Source organism: Canis aureus, chromosome 19 (genome assembly GCF_053574225.1).
Source record: "Canis aureus isolate CA01 chromosome 19, VMU_Caureus_v.1.0, whole genome shotgun sequence".
Lineage (NCBI taxonomy): Eukaryota > Metazoa > Chordata > Mammalia > Carnivora > Canidae > Canis > Canis aureus.
Genome location: NC_135629.1, coordinates 43,530,626 through 43,541,862, shown reverse-complemented (window position 1 = coordinate 43,541,862; position 11,237 = coordinate 43,530,626). Strand labels below are relative to the sequence as shown.

General features: G+C 43.1%; 1 long non-coding RNA gene across 1 annotated transcript; it reads left to right on the top strand.

Moving 5' to 3' along the window:
- Nucleotides 1-511: 511 nt before the first annotated feature.
- LOC144290189 (uncharacterized) lies at nt 512-7,229 on the top strand. The gene is made up of 2 exons (XR_013357987.1): nt 512-1,866; nt 5,794-7,229. It is a non-coding gene; the product is annotated as an uncharacterized LOC144290189 (long non-coding RNA).
- The last annotated feature ends 4,008 nt before the right edge of the window (nt 7,230-11,237 follow it).

Sequence of the window (11,237 nt, the reverse complement as noted above, 5' to 3'; positions counted from 1 at the left end):
ATGTAGGATTTTGGCAAAGTGGTTATAAATCGACGCTTATGAAATTCCACTATCTCTTCCAAAACCAAAATTCAAACCTTATTCCAAAGGGTCGTGGCCAAGCCCAAAGCAATGGAAACGCTGAACATGCGTGTGAATAAAAGAGGACAGAGAAAAACAAGATAGTGCCCCTGTGAGAAACACCCTGACTCAACACAATCGCTGTTTGCAGGTGAAAATAGAGTTTCTAGTCCCTGCGTGGGACCTTTTAATACCCAGAGGCCCTGGCTGCTAGTGTGGGTGGCCCCAGCCATGTTCAGAAATCTGACAATGAGAATGGCAACTTCTCTGGCCCAGGACAAGGGGGAATGGAGGAGCCCAGCCTCTGTTGTTCAGTCAAGAGGCTGCTCATCTGTCAAATCCCAGTTGGTCACATGTATAGACAGCTACATTGTCCTAGTCTTTATGGGGGTGGGGGTTGGGGTGGAGGGGGCAGTGGAGGGAAAGATAAAACGTTGGTTGCTGGCCACAAGAGGACACTTTACCTAATCAAAGAGTGTATCGGACATCCTGGCCAATGCGCTTAGATGCACTCTGTGTGCTTCTCTACCCTGCCCTGTGCCCGAGAAGCTGCCCTGCACGGATGCTGCCAGCATTCTCTCTTGCTCTCTAGATGGAGCCCATAGGGAGCACCTGCAGGAGGTTGGAAGAAAGGGAAAGAGTAAGGTCTGAGTGTTTATTTCCCCAGTTCCTCCTGAGGCAGCGCTAGGCCAGGTGCACCCCAACTGACCGCGGTGGACCTCTCCACACTGTTTCCCTCACCCTTCACCCCATCAGGGCTGCTAATGAGCCCCGCTGCTACTAGTTTCATGCAGGGGGCTAACGTCTCCCTTCACTCTGCTATCACTATTGTAAATGTCCCCCTTTATTAAACTCTTCTCAAATTGCCCAATTTGAGTGCTTCACCTGTTTCCCATAGAGACCCTGAGCAATGAGGAGACAATATATAGCACAACAGAAGAAGTTGGCAAAAAAAAGGAAAAATAGGGTGTCAGGTAAGAGTTCTAGGAAGACTTCCTGGAGAAGGAGGCAGGAGGCTGGATCTTAAAGGCAGGAAGCTACACCCCTGAGGAGAGCTGGGGCTAAGCAAGGCAGCCTTGGCATGAGGGGGAATGTTCCAGAAGCAGAGACAAACAGTGGGTGTGGAATGGAGAAATAGGGAAGATTAGGAGTAGGAGTTCTGAAGCAAGGGCACTGTGAGGTCTGAATTAAGAACCTTCAAGTGACAGATTTGAATGTGGAGTGAGTGATGGGGAGTAAGTGACATTGATCCAGGCACAACCTGAAGGGTTTGCCTAGCTTGTAATGATTCCCACAGTGACCATCACTAGGTCCCTCCCAGGTCCCCTCGACTTGTTTGATCCAAGAGCTTTTGATCCTAACCTACATAAGCTAGGCCACTTGGAATTCAGAGACTCCAATGAAGATACAAGGAGATGGGCAGAAGGCATGGATCCTATCATGGCCATGGCTTAGGGAGAGGCTGCATGATCTCCTGAGGCTAGGTGGCGCTTCCTTCTTCCATTCTGGGAGCTGTCCAGACCACGCCCATGAAGTCATTCTTAGCTGAAGCTGGGGTTGTTTGTAAATCAAGAAAACTAACTGAGGTGGAAGTGAATGCTAGGGAGCAGATTGCAGACACAGACTTCCGTGGAGGTGAGGCTCACATCCATGTTCCGGAGTAGATAGATGGCAGCCCCTGTGATCTGGTAATGAACCAATTAGTTGTCCAGTGATGACAGAGCCAGGCCAGCAGTGGATGATGGGTGGCAGGAAGATGCCGTTATTCGCCAGTCTAAAGAGGATGAGTTCCGGCAGAGCCCGAAGGTAGGATGGATGCTCCTGAAGGCACCAAGCAACTTAAATAAGGGGGGGGAACCCAAATACTGAAATTTTTATCTTCAAGTTAGAGTAAAACTTAGAGCCTTTCTGTGACCGTGTTGGAAAGAAACAAGTACTTGCAGCTGCCAGGTTAAGAATATTGGAAACCAATTCACTCTGAATTGTCAGATGTCTTAATTATAATATGAGTTGAATGCACATATTTGCCAAATAGCATGTGTGAGTATTAGAGCATGAAGTGAGACAGACGGAGAACCTGTGGGAATGAGGGTATTTGGAAGGATGCAGAGGACTTGGGAAACTCTGATCTTCCATTGCCCTCTGGCATACTGCCTCCTACACCATTCTCTCCTCAGGAAACCATTTTTCCTTAACGTGATAAAGTTAACAGTTCAACCCACGGCCCACTCCTCACGGTTGTTTCTCCTAATAAGTAGGGTTTCAATTTCACATGGGCCAGAAGATAAAATGCAGAATTAGAGTAGGGAAGAAAACTCCAGAAGAAATGACAGAAATTGTTTGAGTTAATTGTTTAATTATCAAAAGTTTGGGTTTGGATTTTGAAAGTGCTTAGTAAAAGTGGGCAGAGCAGAATTTTGGATTGGGCTGGATTTATGGGTATGTGCACTCATCAGAAATATTGAACTCCATGTCTAGGGTTCTAAGAGTTTGCTGATTGGACTAACACAGACTTGAACCAAATGCTGGTACATGTTAGGTGAGTGTGAAAGGTCAGGGATCCCTTGGAATAACCTAGAGGAAGACTAGAACATTATATTATGTCCACCATGTGGGTTCTGACCAATCTACCTCACTCTTGTTCTCTCTAGAGCCCAGAATACAAGATTAGACAGGAAATGTCATCTAGAATGGTAGTGGGAGGGACTATAATTGAAATATAGTCTTTGACCTTGAGATAGAAAGCTTACAAAGCCTGCATGTTTTACCTGTCAGAAACAGCAGGTGTGACCAATACAAAAGCTGTCTGGAAAAAGATGGTAATCAGACCTAAAGGAGTGATCTGACATCCAGAAACCTCTGACTGTGTTCATTTATCATGGGAACTCCAGAAATTAAATCCTGTCTGATTCAAGAAATTTTCAGGTCTGGAAAAAAAAACAAAAACAAACCAACAATACAAAACACCCACTAGGGAATATGGCCTCTCCAAATTCTCAAAAGTGAGTCATTTCATAAGCCAGGACCTCTTGAAACCACACATCTTTGAGGAAGAGCATTACTGTATTGCCACTCAGCCCCAGCCTTTCCCAAATGGGCCTTATGCCAAATGTTGAGCCTGCCAGCCCCCTTCTTAAGCCCCACCTTCAAAAACTCTGCAGTCAAGCAGAAGCCCCTCAACAAAGAGATTAGAGGAGTCTTCTCTGTGGAAACAAATGGCCCCAGAGGAAGACACCAATAGGTACTGATGTTCAAAGGGTCCCCCAACATAAAGACCAGCTCCCCATCACTCATGTAAAGCCCAGCAGGGGAGGAGTCCCACCCACTCATTTCTTCCAGTCAGCAGTGGTGCCTTATCTTAAATATAAATAGAATGTTAGGCATTGCCTAACATTTGAGGAGAACCACCTACATGGAAGATAGCAACTGGAATAACATCTGGGGGAAAAGGAACTCAGAGGAGAGAGAAATATGAGGGCATAAAAACAAAAACAAAACCATTATACATTCTCAGAAAAACAAAAGAAAAGTGTGGATCTCTAAAGCAAAGAGAAATGGGGGTAAGAGAGAGATAAATAGGTAAGCAGGTAGGTAGAAATTGGAAAACATGGGGTGCATGGGTGACTCAGTTAAGCAGCTGACTCTTGGTTTTGGCTCAGGTCATGATTGCAGGGTCATGAGATTGAGTCCCTCATTGGGTTCTGCACTCAGCGTGGAGTCTGCTTGAGATTATCTCAGTCTTCCTCTGTTCCTTCTCCCTCTGCACATGTGCATTCTCTCTCTCCCTCAAATAAATAAATAAATCTTTAAGAAAAAAAGCAATAGGAAAACATTCTTGGAAATTAAAACAATAATATCAGAAATTGTATAATAAAAGTTAACTAAAGGCTTGGAAGATAAAGCTGAGTAGAAAAATAAACTGTGAATAGACAATAGTAATAATCAGAATAAAGGCCTGGCTTTAGAGACCACATGCTTAGCCACTGTGCAATGTGAGAGAAAAGGGAAAAATCAGGGGCTAGTCATAGGAAAGAAGGGGGGTGGCATATAGGATGGTGTCCAAAATTTGACCCAAAGATTTTGGAATAGGAGGGGAAAATGGTGGAAAGCATATTATCATGTCATCAGGGCACTAGTGAGCCAGAAGAAGTTCCCAGAATGGAAGCACAGTGCTCTCTTGAATAAAGGGGACTCCAGGTGCCCAGCTCAATAAATGGATGTGGACTCTCTGCAAATCACACCCTTAGGAACTTCTAGAACAGCAGGGTAGACAAGTCTATTGAGAAGTTTCAAGGAGAAAAAAAAGGGAGGCAATAAAAGGAATTGAAATGGACCTAGTGTCAGGCACTCGACAACGCTGACCAATGAAAGATGGTGGGGCAGCAACTGTGCAGTTTCCAGTTCAACCTGGGAATCTATTTGGGGCCAAAGTAAAGATCAAGTATGAAGGGAGAGAACAGATACTTTGAGACATGCAAGGACTTTAACATTTGCTTCCAGTTTACCCCTTCTCAAGAAGAGACAGCATAAATGCTTTGGCAAAATGAAGGAGTAGGTAAGAAAGAGGGGATCCCCAGATCCTGGAAACAAGATTCGACATAGGAGAGCAGCAAAGAGAACTTCAGGACCCCCAGAGCAATCAGTCTGGATCGGCCTTGAGAAAGAATGTAGAATTTGTGGGGTTTGAGCATTCTGAAAAATTATTGTTAGGCAATAATCAACAGATCAAATTGGAGCATTGTGGAAAATTGGTGACAGGTACAAAAAAAAAAAAAAAAAAAAAAAAAAAAAAAAAAAACCCAAGCAGCTCAAGGAGGAGTAGGAAAGAATCTGCTATCAATTCCAGGAATACAACACATTGGCTCCATAGTGAATAATATTAATGTAGTCATAATAACTTGAACATTAAGTATCGACTCAACCAGAAACTGGAAAATAACCCTACTGAGAAGACACAGGGAGGGAAAGGAAGTGCAAGGGAGCGAAACTCACCTACAAGAACAGGAAATTGATAAAAAATGTCTAAAATTGATAGAGCATGATACATGACATAAGTAAGCTCCAGGAGAAATGGCCAGTAGGAATGTCAGTGGTCACCTCGGAGACATGTGCAGGGGTAGATAGAGGTTATTTCTGTAACTATTTGTTCCAACTTTCAAGAAAAGTATCTTTAAAATATTTCATGTTATTAGATGAGGAAATAAGAGCAAAAAGAAAATAAAAGCAGGAGAGGGAGATTAAACCATAACAAAATTCCTTATTGCGTACTGTAAGGCCCTGACAACTGACAGATATGAACACAAACTTGACCACATGCTTCTCAGTAACCCAAATACCAAACAAACTGTCCAATGTTAGCTAAGACTCCAAGTGTTAGCCACATCCAAGGCCCAAATAGATGGGCACCACTGAAGGAAAAAAGTTGCTGAGATTGAAGAACTAATTGAAACATGTAATTATAACTGCAGTTGTATTCTTCAAAGTGAGTGCTCTAATTCTTAAAGTTTGACATCATGGTTCAGAGATAATCTCTCCTCTGCACCATCAGTGTTCCATGGCCCCTGTGGTCAATATGTGGCACATGTACTACACAGTTACTGCCTCCAACTGAGGTTTGTAGAGGAGCAAGATTTTGTGTTTGCTGTTCCATTTGGGGGAAGTGCCCATGGAAGTGCCGTCATCACCAAATTACTAAGCTTTCCTTTCTTTATCTCTCGTGGTTATCAAACCAAGGTTTATCTCTTCTTCAATTCCTGGAATTAAAGATACCATCACTGGTGATAATGTAATTTCATCAAGCACTGTTTGAAGAAGATGCCTTTGGAACAGTATTCTCAGAAGCCGACTACCTGAATACCTTGTAAGAACCAATTCCAATCTTCTCAGCTTTTTCTGCTGGGGGCTCCAGTCTACCTCACAACAGGTGCAGCCTGGTGGCACCTGGTCCAGGCCAACGCCATGCCTCTCCCCACCTATCCCAGGACATGTCCATCACACAAGGCACCCACACACGTGCAAGCTGGAAGTGCAGGGGACTTGGGGTCCAGCAGGAAGAGCTTTGAACAATGGGAGAAAGAATTTGGTAGAGAAATGTGTCTGCTTCTATCCCCCAGATGGACAATCCTGAGAAGCACCTTGAATTCCAGCACCCATGGCAGTGGCCACGGTGCATCCTTGTACTAATTGCTCCCTCCCTGCTTTACCTCTGTCCCTCACCTCTGTCACCTGAGATCATGTACTCTGATGAAGTTCTGGCTCAAAAGCCTGGACCTCGGGCTCTGCCTTCTGGCGAACCCAAGTGAAGACACAGGATTGTGATTACCTTCACTTTCATTTTTAAGTTTCTAATATTTTCCCATGCACTTGGAGTTACATATGAGCACTTGAGAAGACTTTGTTCTTAAATCTTGAATCTAATAATGTGCCCTGAAACGATGCAACCACTATTCAATATTTTAAAAAATTGTCTCAGATTCTATTTGCATCTCAGCTCTCATTTGCAAACACAGCTCTGGAGTGGAAGGATAGGACTTTACAACATGTTGAGTCCAAAATACTCGTGCTTTCAAGATGACTTCTTCAGTGGCTTCCAGTAAATCAGTTATTTTTCCACAAGCAACTGATTGTTAGCAAGTTCTACTATGTCGGTACTGTTATCTGTCAAGTATATGATTACACTTTTTTTTCTTTTTTTGAGAGAGAGAATCCTAAGCAGACTCCATGCCCATCAAGGAGCCCAGTGTGGGCCTCAATCTCACAGTCCCAAGATCACGACCTGGGCCAAAATCAAGAATCAAACACTTAATGGACTGAGCCATCCAGACACCCCCTGATTACACGTCTTTTGATCAAGCAGCCTTTCTAACACGTTATGGATGCTATGCTATTTGTTTGAGCATTTGGGATAAATGTGTATCAAAGCAATTTCACTGTTTTGGAGATGCCATATAATTTACTTTTGGCTAAAAACTGAATAATATGGGATGCCTGGGTGGCTCAGTAGTTGAGTATCTGCCTTTGACTTAGGTCATGATCCTGGGGTCCTGGGATTGAGTTCTGCATCAGGTTCCCCACAGGGAGCCTGCTTCTCCCTTTGCCTATGTCTCTGCCTCTATGTGTCTTTCATGAATGAATAAATAAAATCTTTTTTAAAAAACTGAATAATACAAGCAGTCTTCTATCATTTTGTTTATGCCCAGGATTCTGCTGCATTATGCTGCGTTGTGGTTACTCGGTGAAAGGTGTGAACAAAACATGATATGCTTGTGATCCCTAAACCACTCATAGCACTACCTCATGTTTTGTTACCACTGACAGTTACTTAACACTTGGCATCAATAAAAGTTTTCCATTAAATATGTATTTTTTCCTTCAGATTCACTTTTTTATTATCTGTACAAGACCCGGAAATCTCTTGACAAGCAAACAAAATAAAAGCATAAGAGACTTCAGCGTGATTCCACTGAATCTCCATGACTTCCATTCTTTCTCATCTGCCTTTTAATGTTATTTGTATGCTAATAAACATCTCTCTGCCTAAAGCTGACAGTGTGCTTACTATATTGTCCAAAGGACATATACTCATTACTTGTTTTAACTGCATTTTATTTTGCCTATTTGGGTTTTTTTTTTTTTTTTTACTCTAGAACCCAGGTGTTTATTTATTTATTTTTGTATTTTTTTTATTGAAGTTCGATTTGCCAACATATAGCATAACACCCAGTGCTCATCCCGTCAAGTGCCCCCCCCCCAGTGCCCATTTGTTTAACCATTTGAAACATCTTAATTTTTTACTTAAAATTGACAGCTGGTATTATCATTAGTTTTTGCCACATTTTACTCTTGCAATAGTCAACATACGTCCATATTTCAATTGGTTAATAGGACTTCAACACATAAAGCAGATAAGGAGATTTTTCACTGTCAGTGACACCCAAATGCTCCCTTATATTGGAAGTGAATGTCCTATTATTTACAATGAACTTGTGTTTCTACTGCATTTATTGCTCCAATGGGAACTGGCATGATCACATGGCCACTAAGCAGCCATAAGTTCAGAAATCCCCAAAATGACACTGAGGCAGGCATCCAGATTTTTGCCCTTCCGGTAACTAAGGTCAAAGTTGAAGTCAAAATTAGGTTCTTTTAACCAGGCTTTTTACCCACCCTGTAGTACCTCAACTACATTTTTGAATGGCATTGAATTCTCACCTAAACCATATCCATCCTGGGTACTCGTCAAAAATCTCTATGTGCTGTTTTGTTTCTTGTGACTCAGAAGGAGTTAAAATAGAAAAAAGGAGAGTACCATCTGTGTGGTTATTTCAAGAACTAAAGATGTATCAGGAAGTCCTAAAAGATGCATTGGTAGAATGCCTTTCTTTTCCTCACTATGCCTGAAAAATCACTAGATTTTTAAAACTTGGATAAACATTCAACTGAGTTCGCAGCTGAGACAATATCTTGATGATTGAGATAGTCTAACCTCAGAACCAAAGCCAGAAGGCAGAGGTCCAGGAACCACAAGGTGGAGATGGGTGGAGAGAGGTGGGAGATGGTGACACATCTCATGTTTTCACCTAATGATCCACTCATAAATGTGACTTCCTGTCCTCACACCTCCAGGCCCTGCTGGTCTCAAGGTGTTAGTGCCCAAATGACCCAAAAAAGTTCCCCTTCATTGGAAACTGAGAATGCCACCTGACCTTGTCATCATTTCCTTGCACAATTAGAAAAATGCCCCACCCCCTAAAAAGATATGCATTCTGGAAGATTATATATGCGAAATCTGGGGGAACATTTTATGTATCTTGCATTATTATATCCTCCAAAAAGAGTTAACCAAAACTACTATAGTTCTATACACAGTCTAGGGATGTCTCAGATCCTCCCTGGCTGAGGAATGGCACATTAGGCCACTCCAAAGGAAGAGGTGGTGGCCAAAGGAAAGGGGAACATGAAACATTTGTGGAGGAGGGTCTTAAATACCGGCTTCAAAAATAAGTCTTGTTTCTGCCTATGCTCCTCTTCTTTCTTTACTACTCACTGTATTGTATATCAGTTATGTTGGTTATGGTTAACACCTGGTTTCCAGGCTGCAGATTATCAACAGGATCACAGTGAAACTCCAGTAGAAACTGGCATCACTGGGACAGCACGGACAGTGAACTCAAGAACGTATTTCTAAGTACAGTAGTGGGTGGCAACTTTGGGCAGTACCCTGCCACCACCATGGAGGAGCTGAGTGCTTTTGAGGTTGACCTATCACCCAGGGTCACCTCTGGATAATCAGGAAGAAAGGCCAAGTGTGTGTCTGCATGTAGCCAATGAGTGGACTATAAAGACCTCCCAGAGAGGGGTCAGTCAGCTCACAAAAAATTCCCACAGTGACTGTGGGCATGCCAGCCAACTCTACTTGCTGGCCATGGAACTGACCCATGCTGCATGACCAGATTTGAGAATTTCAAACAAAATTGTTTTAAACCTTCAAATGAAACCATTCTGGTTTACCATAAGCGGGTAGAAGTGAGTGATCTCAAGGCTCTGGAGAGCATGTCCATGAACTCCAGCTACTGAGGACTCCAGAGTTTTCCCAGTTGCTGTTCTTCCCAACACCAGGCTGCTCAGCTCATGCTTCCATGCTGTAAACTTCCTGTGCATTCTTCCAACAAATCCATTTGGAGGAGAAATGTCAGTATCAGTAGGTTTCTGAAGACACTTAACTGATGCGAGTTATTTCAGGAAGTTTGAGCTGATAACAGAGGATACCAGATTGGACTGGAGGTAGTAGATTCAGAGAAACTGTAGAGTTTTTGTAGGATAAGAAACAAGGACGTGGTTAAGCATGGTGCTCAGACTAGAGTGATTTCAGGACATGTAACTTCTGAGGAACAAGTGTTGAGTGGGGTGTGTGTGTGTGTGTGTCTGTCTGTGATGTGTTTCAGGGCTCCACAACAAAACTCCAAACCTGAGTGGATTTTTTTTCCTGAGTGGATTAAGACAACAAACACTGTCGTATCTCACAATTTTGTGGGTCAGGAATTTGGTAAAGTCTTGGCTGAGCAATTCTTCCCCATGTGGCACTGACTGGGATTACCTGGTGATGTTCAGCTGGTGGTGAGGCTGGTCTGGAGGACCCAGGATAGTTTCACTCCTAGCCTGGCCTCTTAGTAGGGATGGCCAAGAGGCCAGGTTCAGCTGGGCTTTCTCTTCCCAGGCAGTTTCCTGGGCTTCTGTGCATGGCATCTCCAGCGGGGCAGCCAGACTTCTTATATAACTTCCCACAGCTCTGAGAGCAAATGTTCCAAGAGATAAGCCTCCAGTTCCTGAGGCCGAGGCCCAGGAACTGGCACGGCATTACTTCTGCCATAGAATAATGGTCAAGGCAATGACCATTCAGACTCGGGGGGGGGGGGACATAGAACTCACGTCTCAGTGGGAAAAATGCCAAAAAATCTGCAGCTACCTTACCTGCCATGGTGTGTTTGTGTGTGTCTCTGTGTGTTTGTGCATGTTTCCCAGTATGTGTGCATGTGGTATGTTTGTAAGTGTGTTTGTATGTTTATGCATGTTTGTATATTTGGGTGTATTTATGTGTATGTTTGCATGTTTGTTCATGAGTGTTTGCATGTTTGTATGTTTGTGTGTGCTTATGTTTGTGTGTGTGTGTGTGTGTGTGTGTAAAGACTAAATACTGACTTCTGGGGCAGCCCCGATGGCGTAGCGGTTTAGCGCCGCCTGCAGCCAAGGGCATGATCCTGGAGACCCGGGATCGAGTCCCACATCAGGCTCCCTGCATGGTGCCTGCTTCTCCCTCTGCCTGTGTCTCTGCCTCTCTCTCTAGCTGTGTCTCTATGAATAAATAAATTAAAAAGAAACAAATACTGATTTCTGCCACAGCAAGATGACCTAACCAGTAGAGTCCTTAAAATTACTATTGCAATCAAATAGTAGAGGAGAGGGCATTTCTCTTTCTATTTATTAGTCCAGCTAATAGATAAAGAAGAAACAATAGGATGATAATCTCACCACTTTGTAACCCATAATGAATCAGTACATGCAGGCAATAATCATCAGTGGCTGCTAACATCACAAGAAGAGGGACAACCTACTCCTATCAAAAAGTATCCAACAGTCTTTTATAATAAAGGACCAGAAGCGTATATTTTAAAATATTA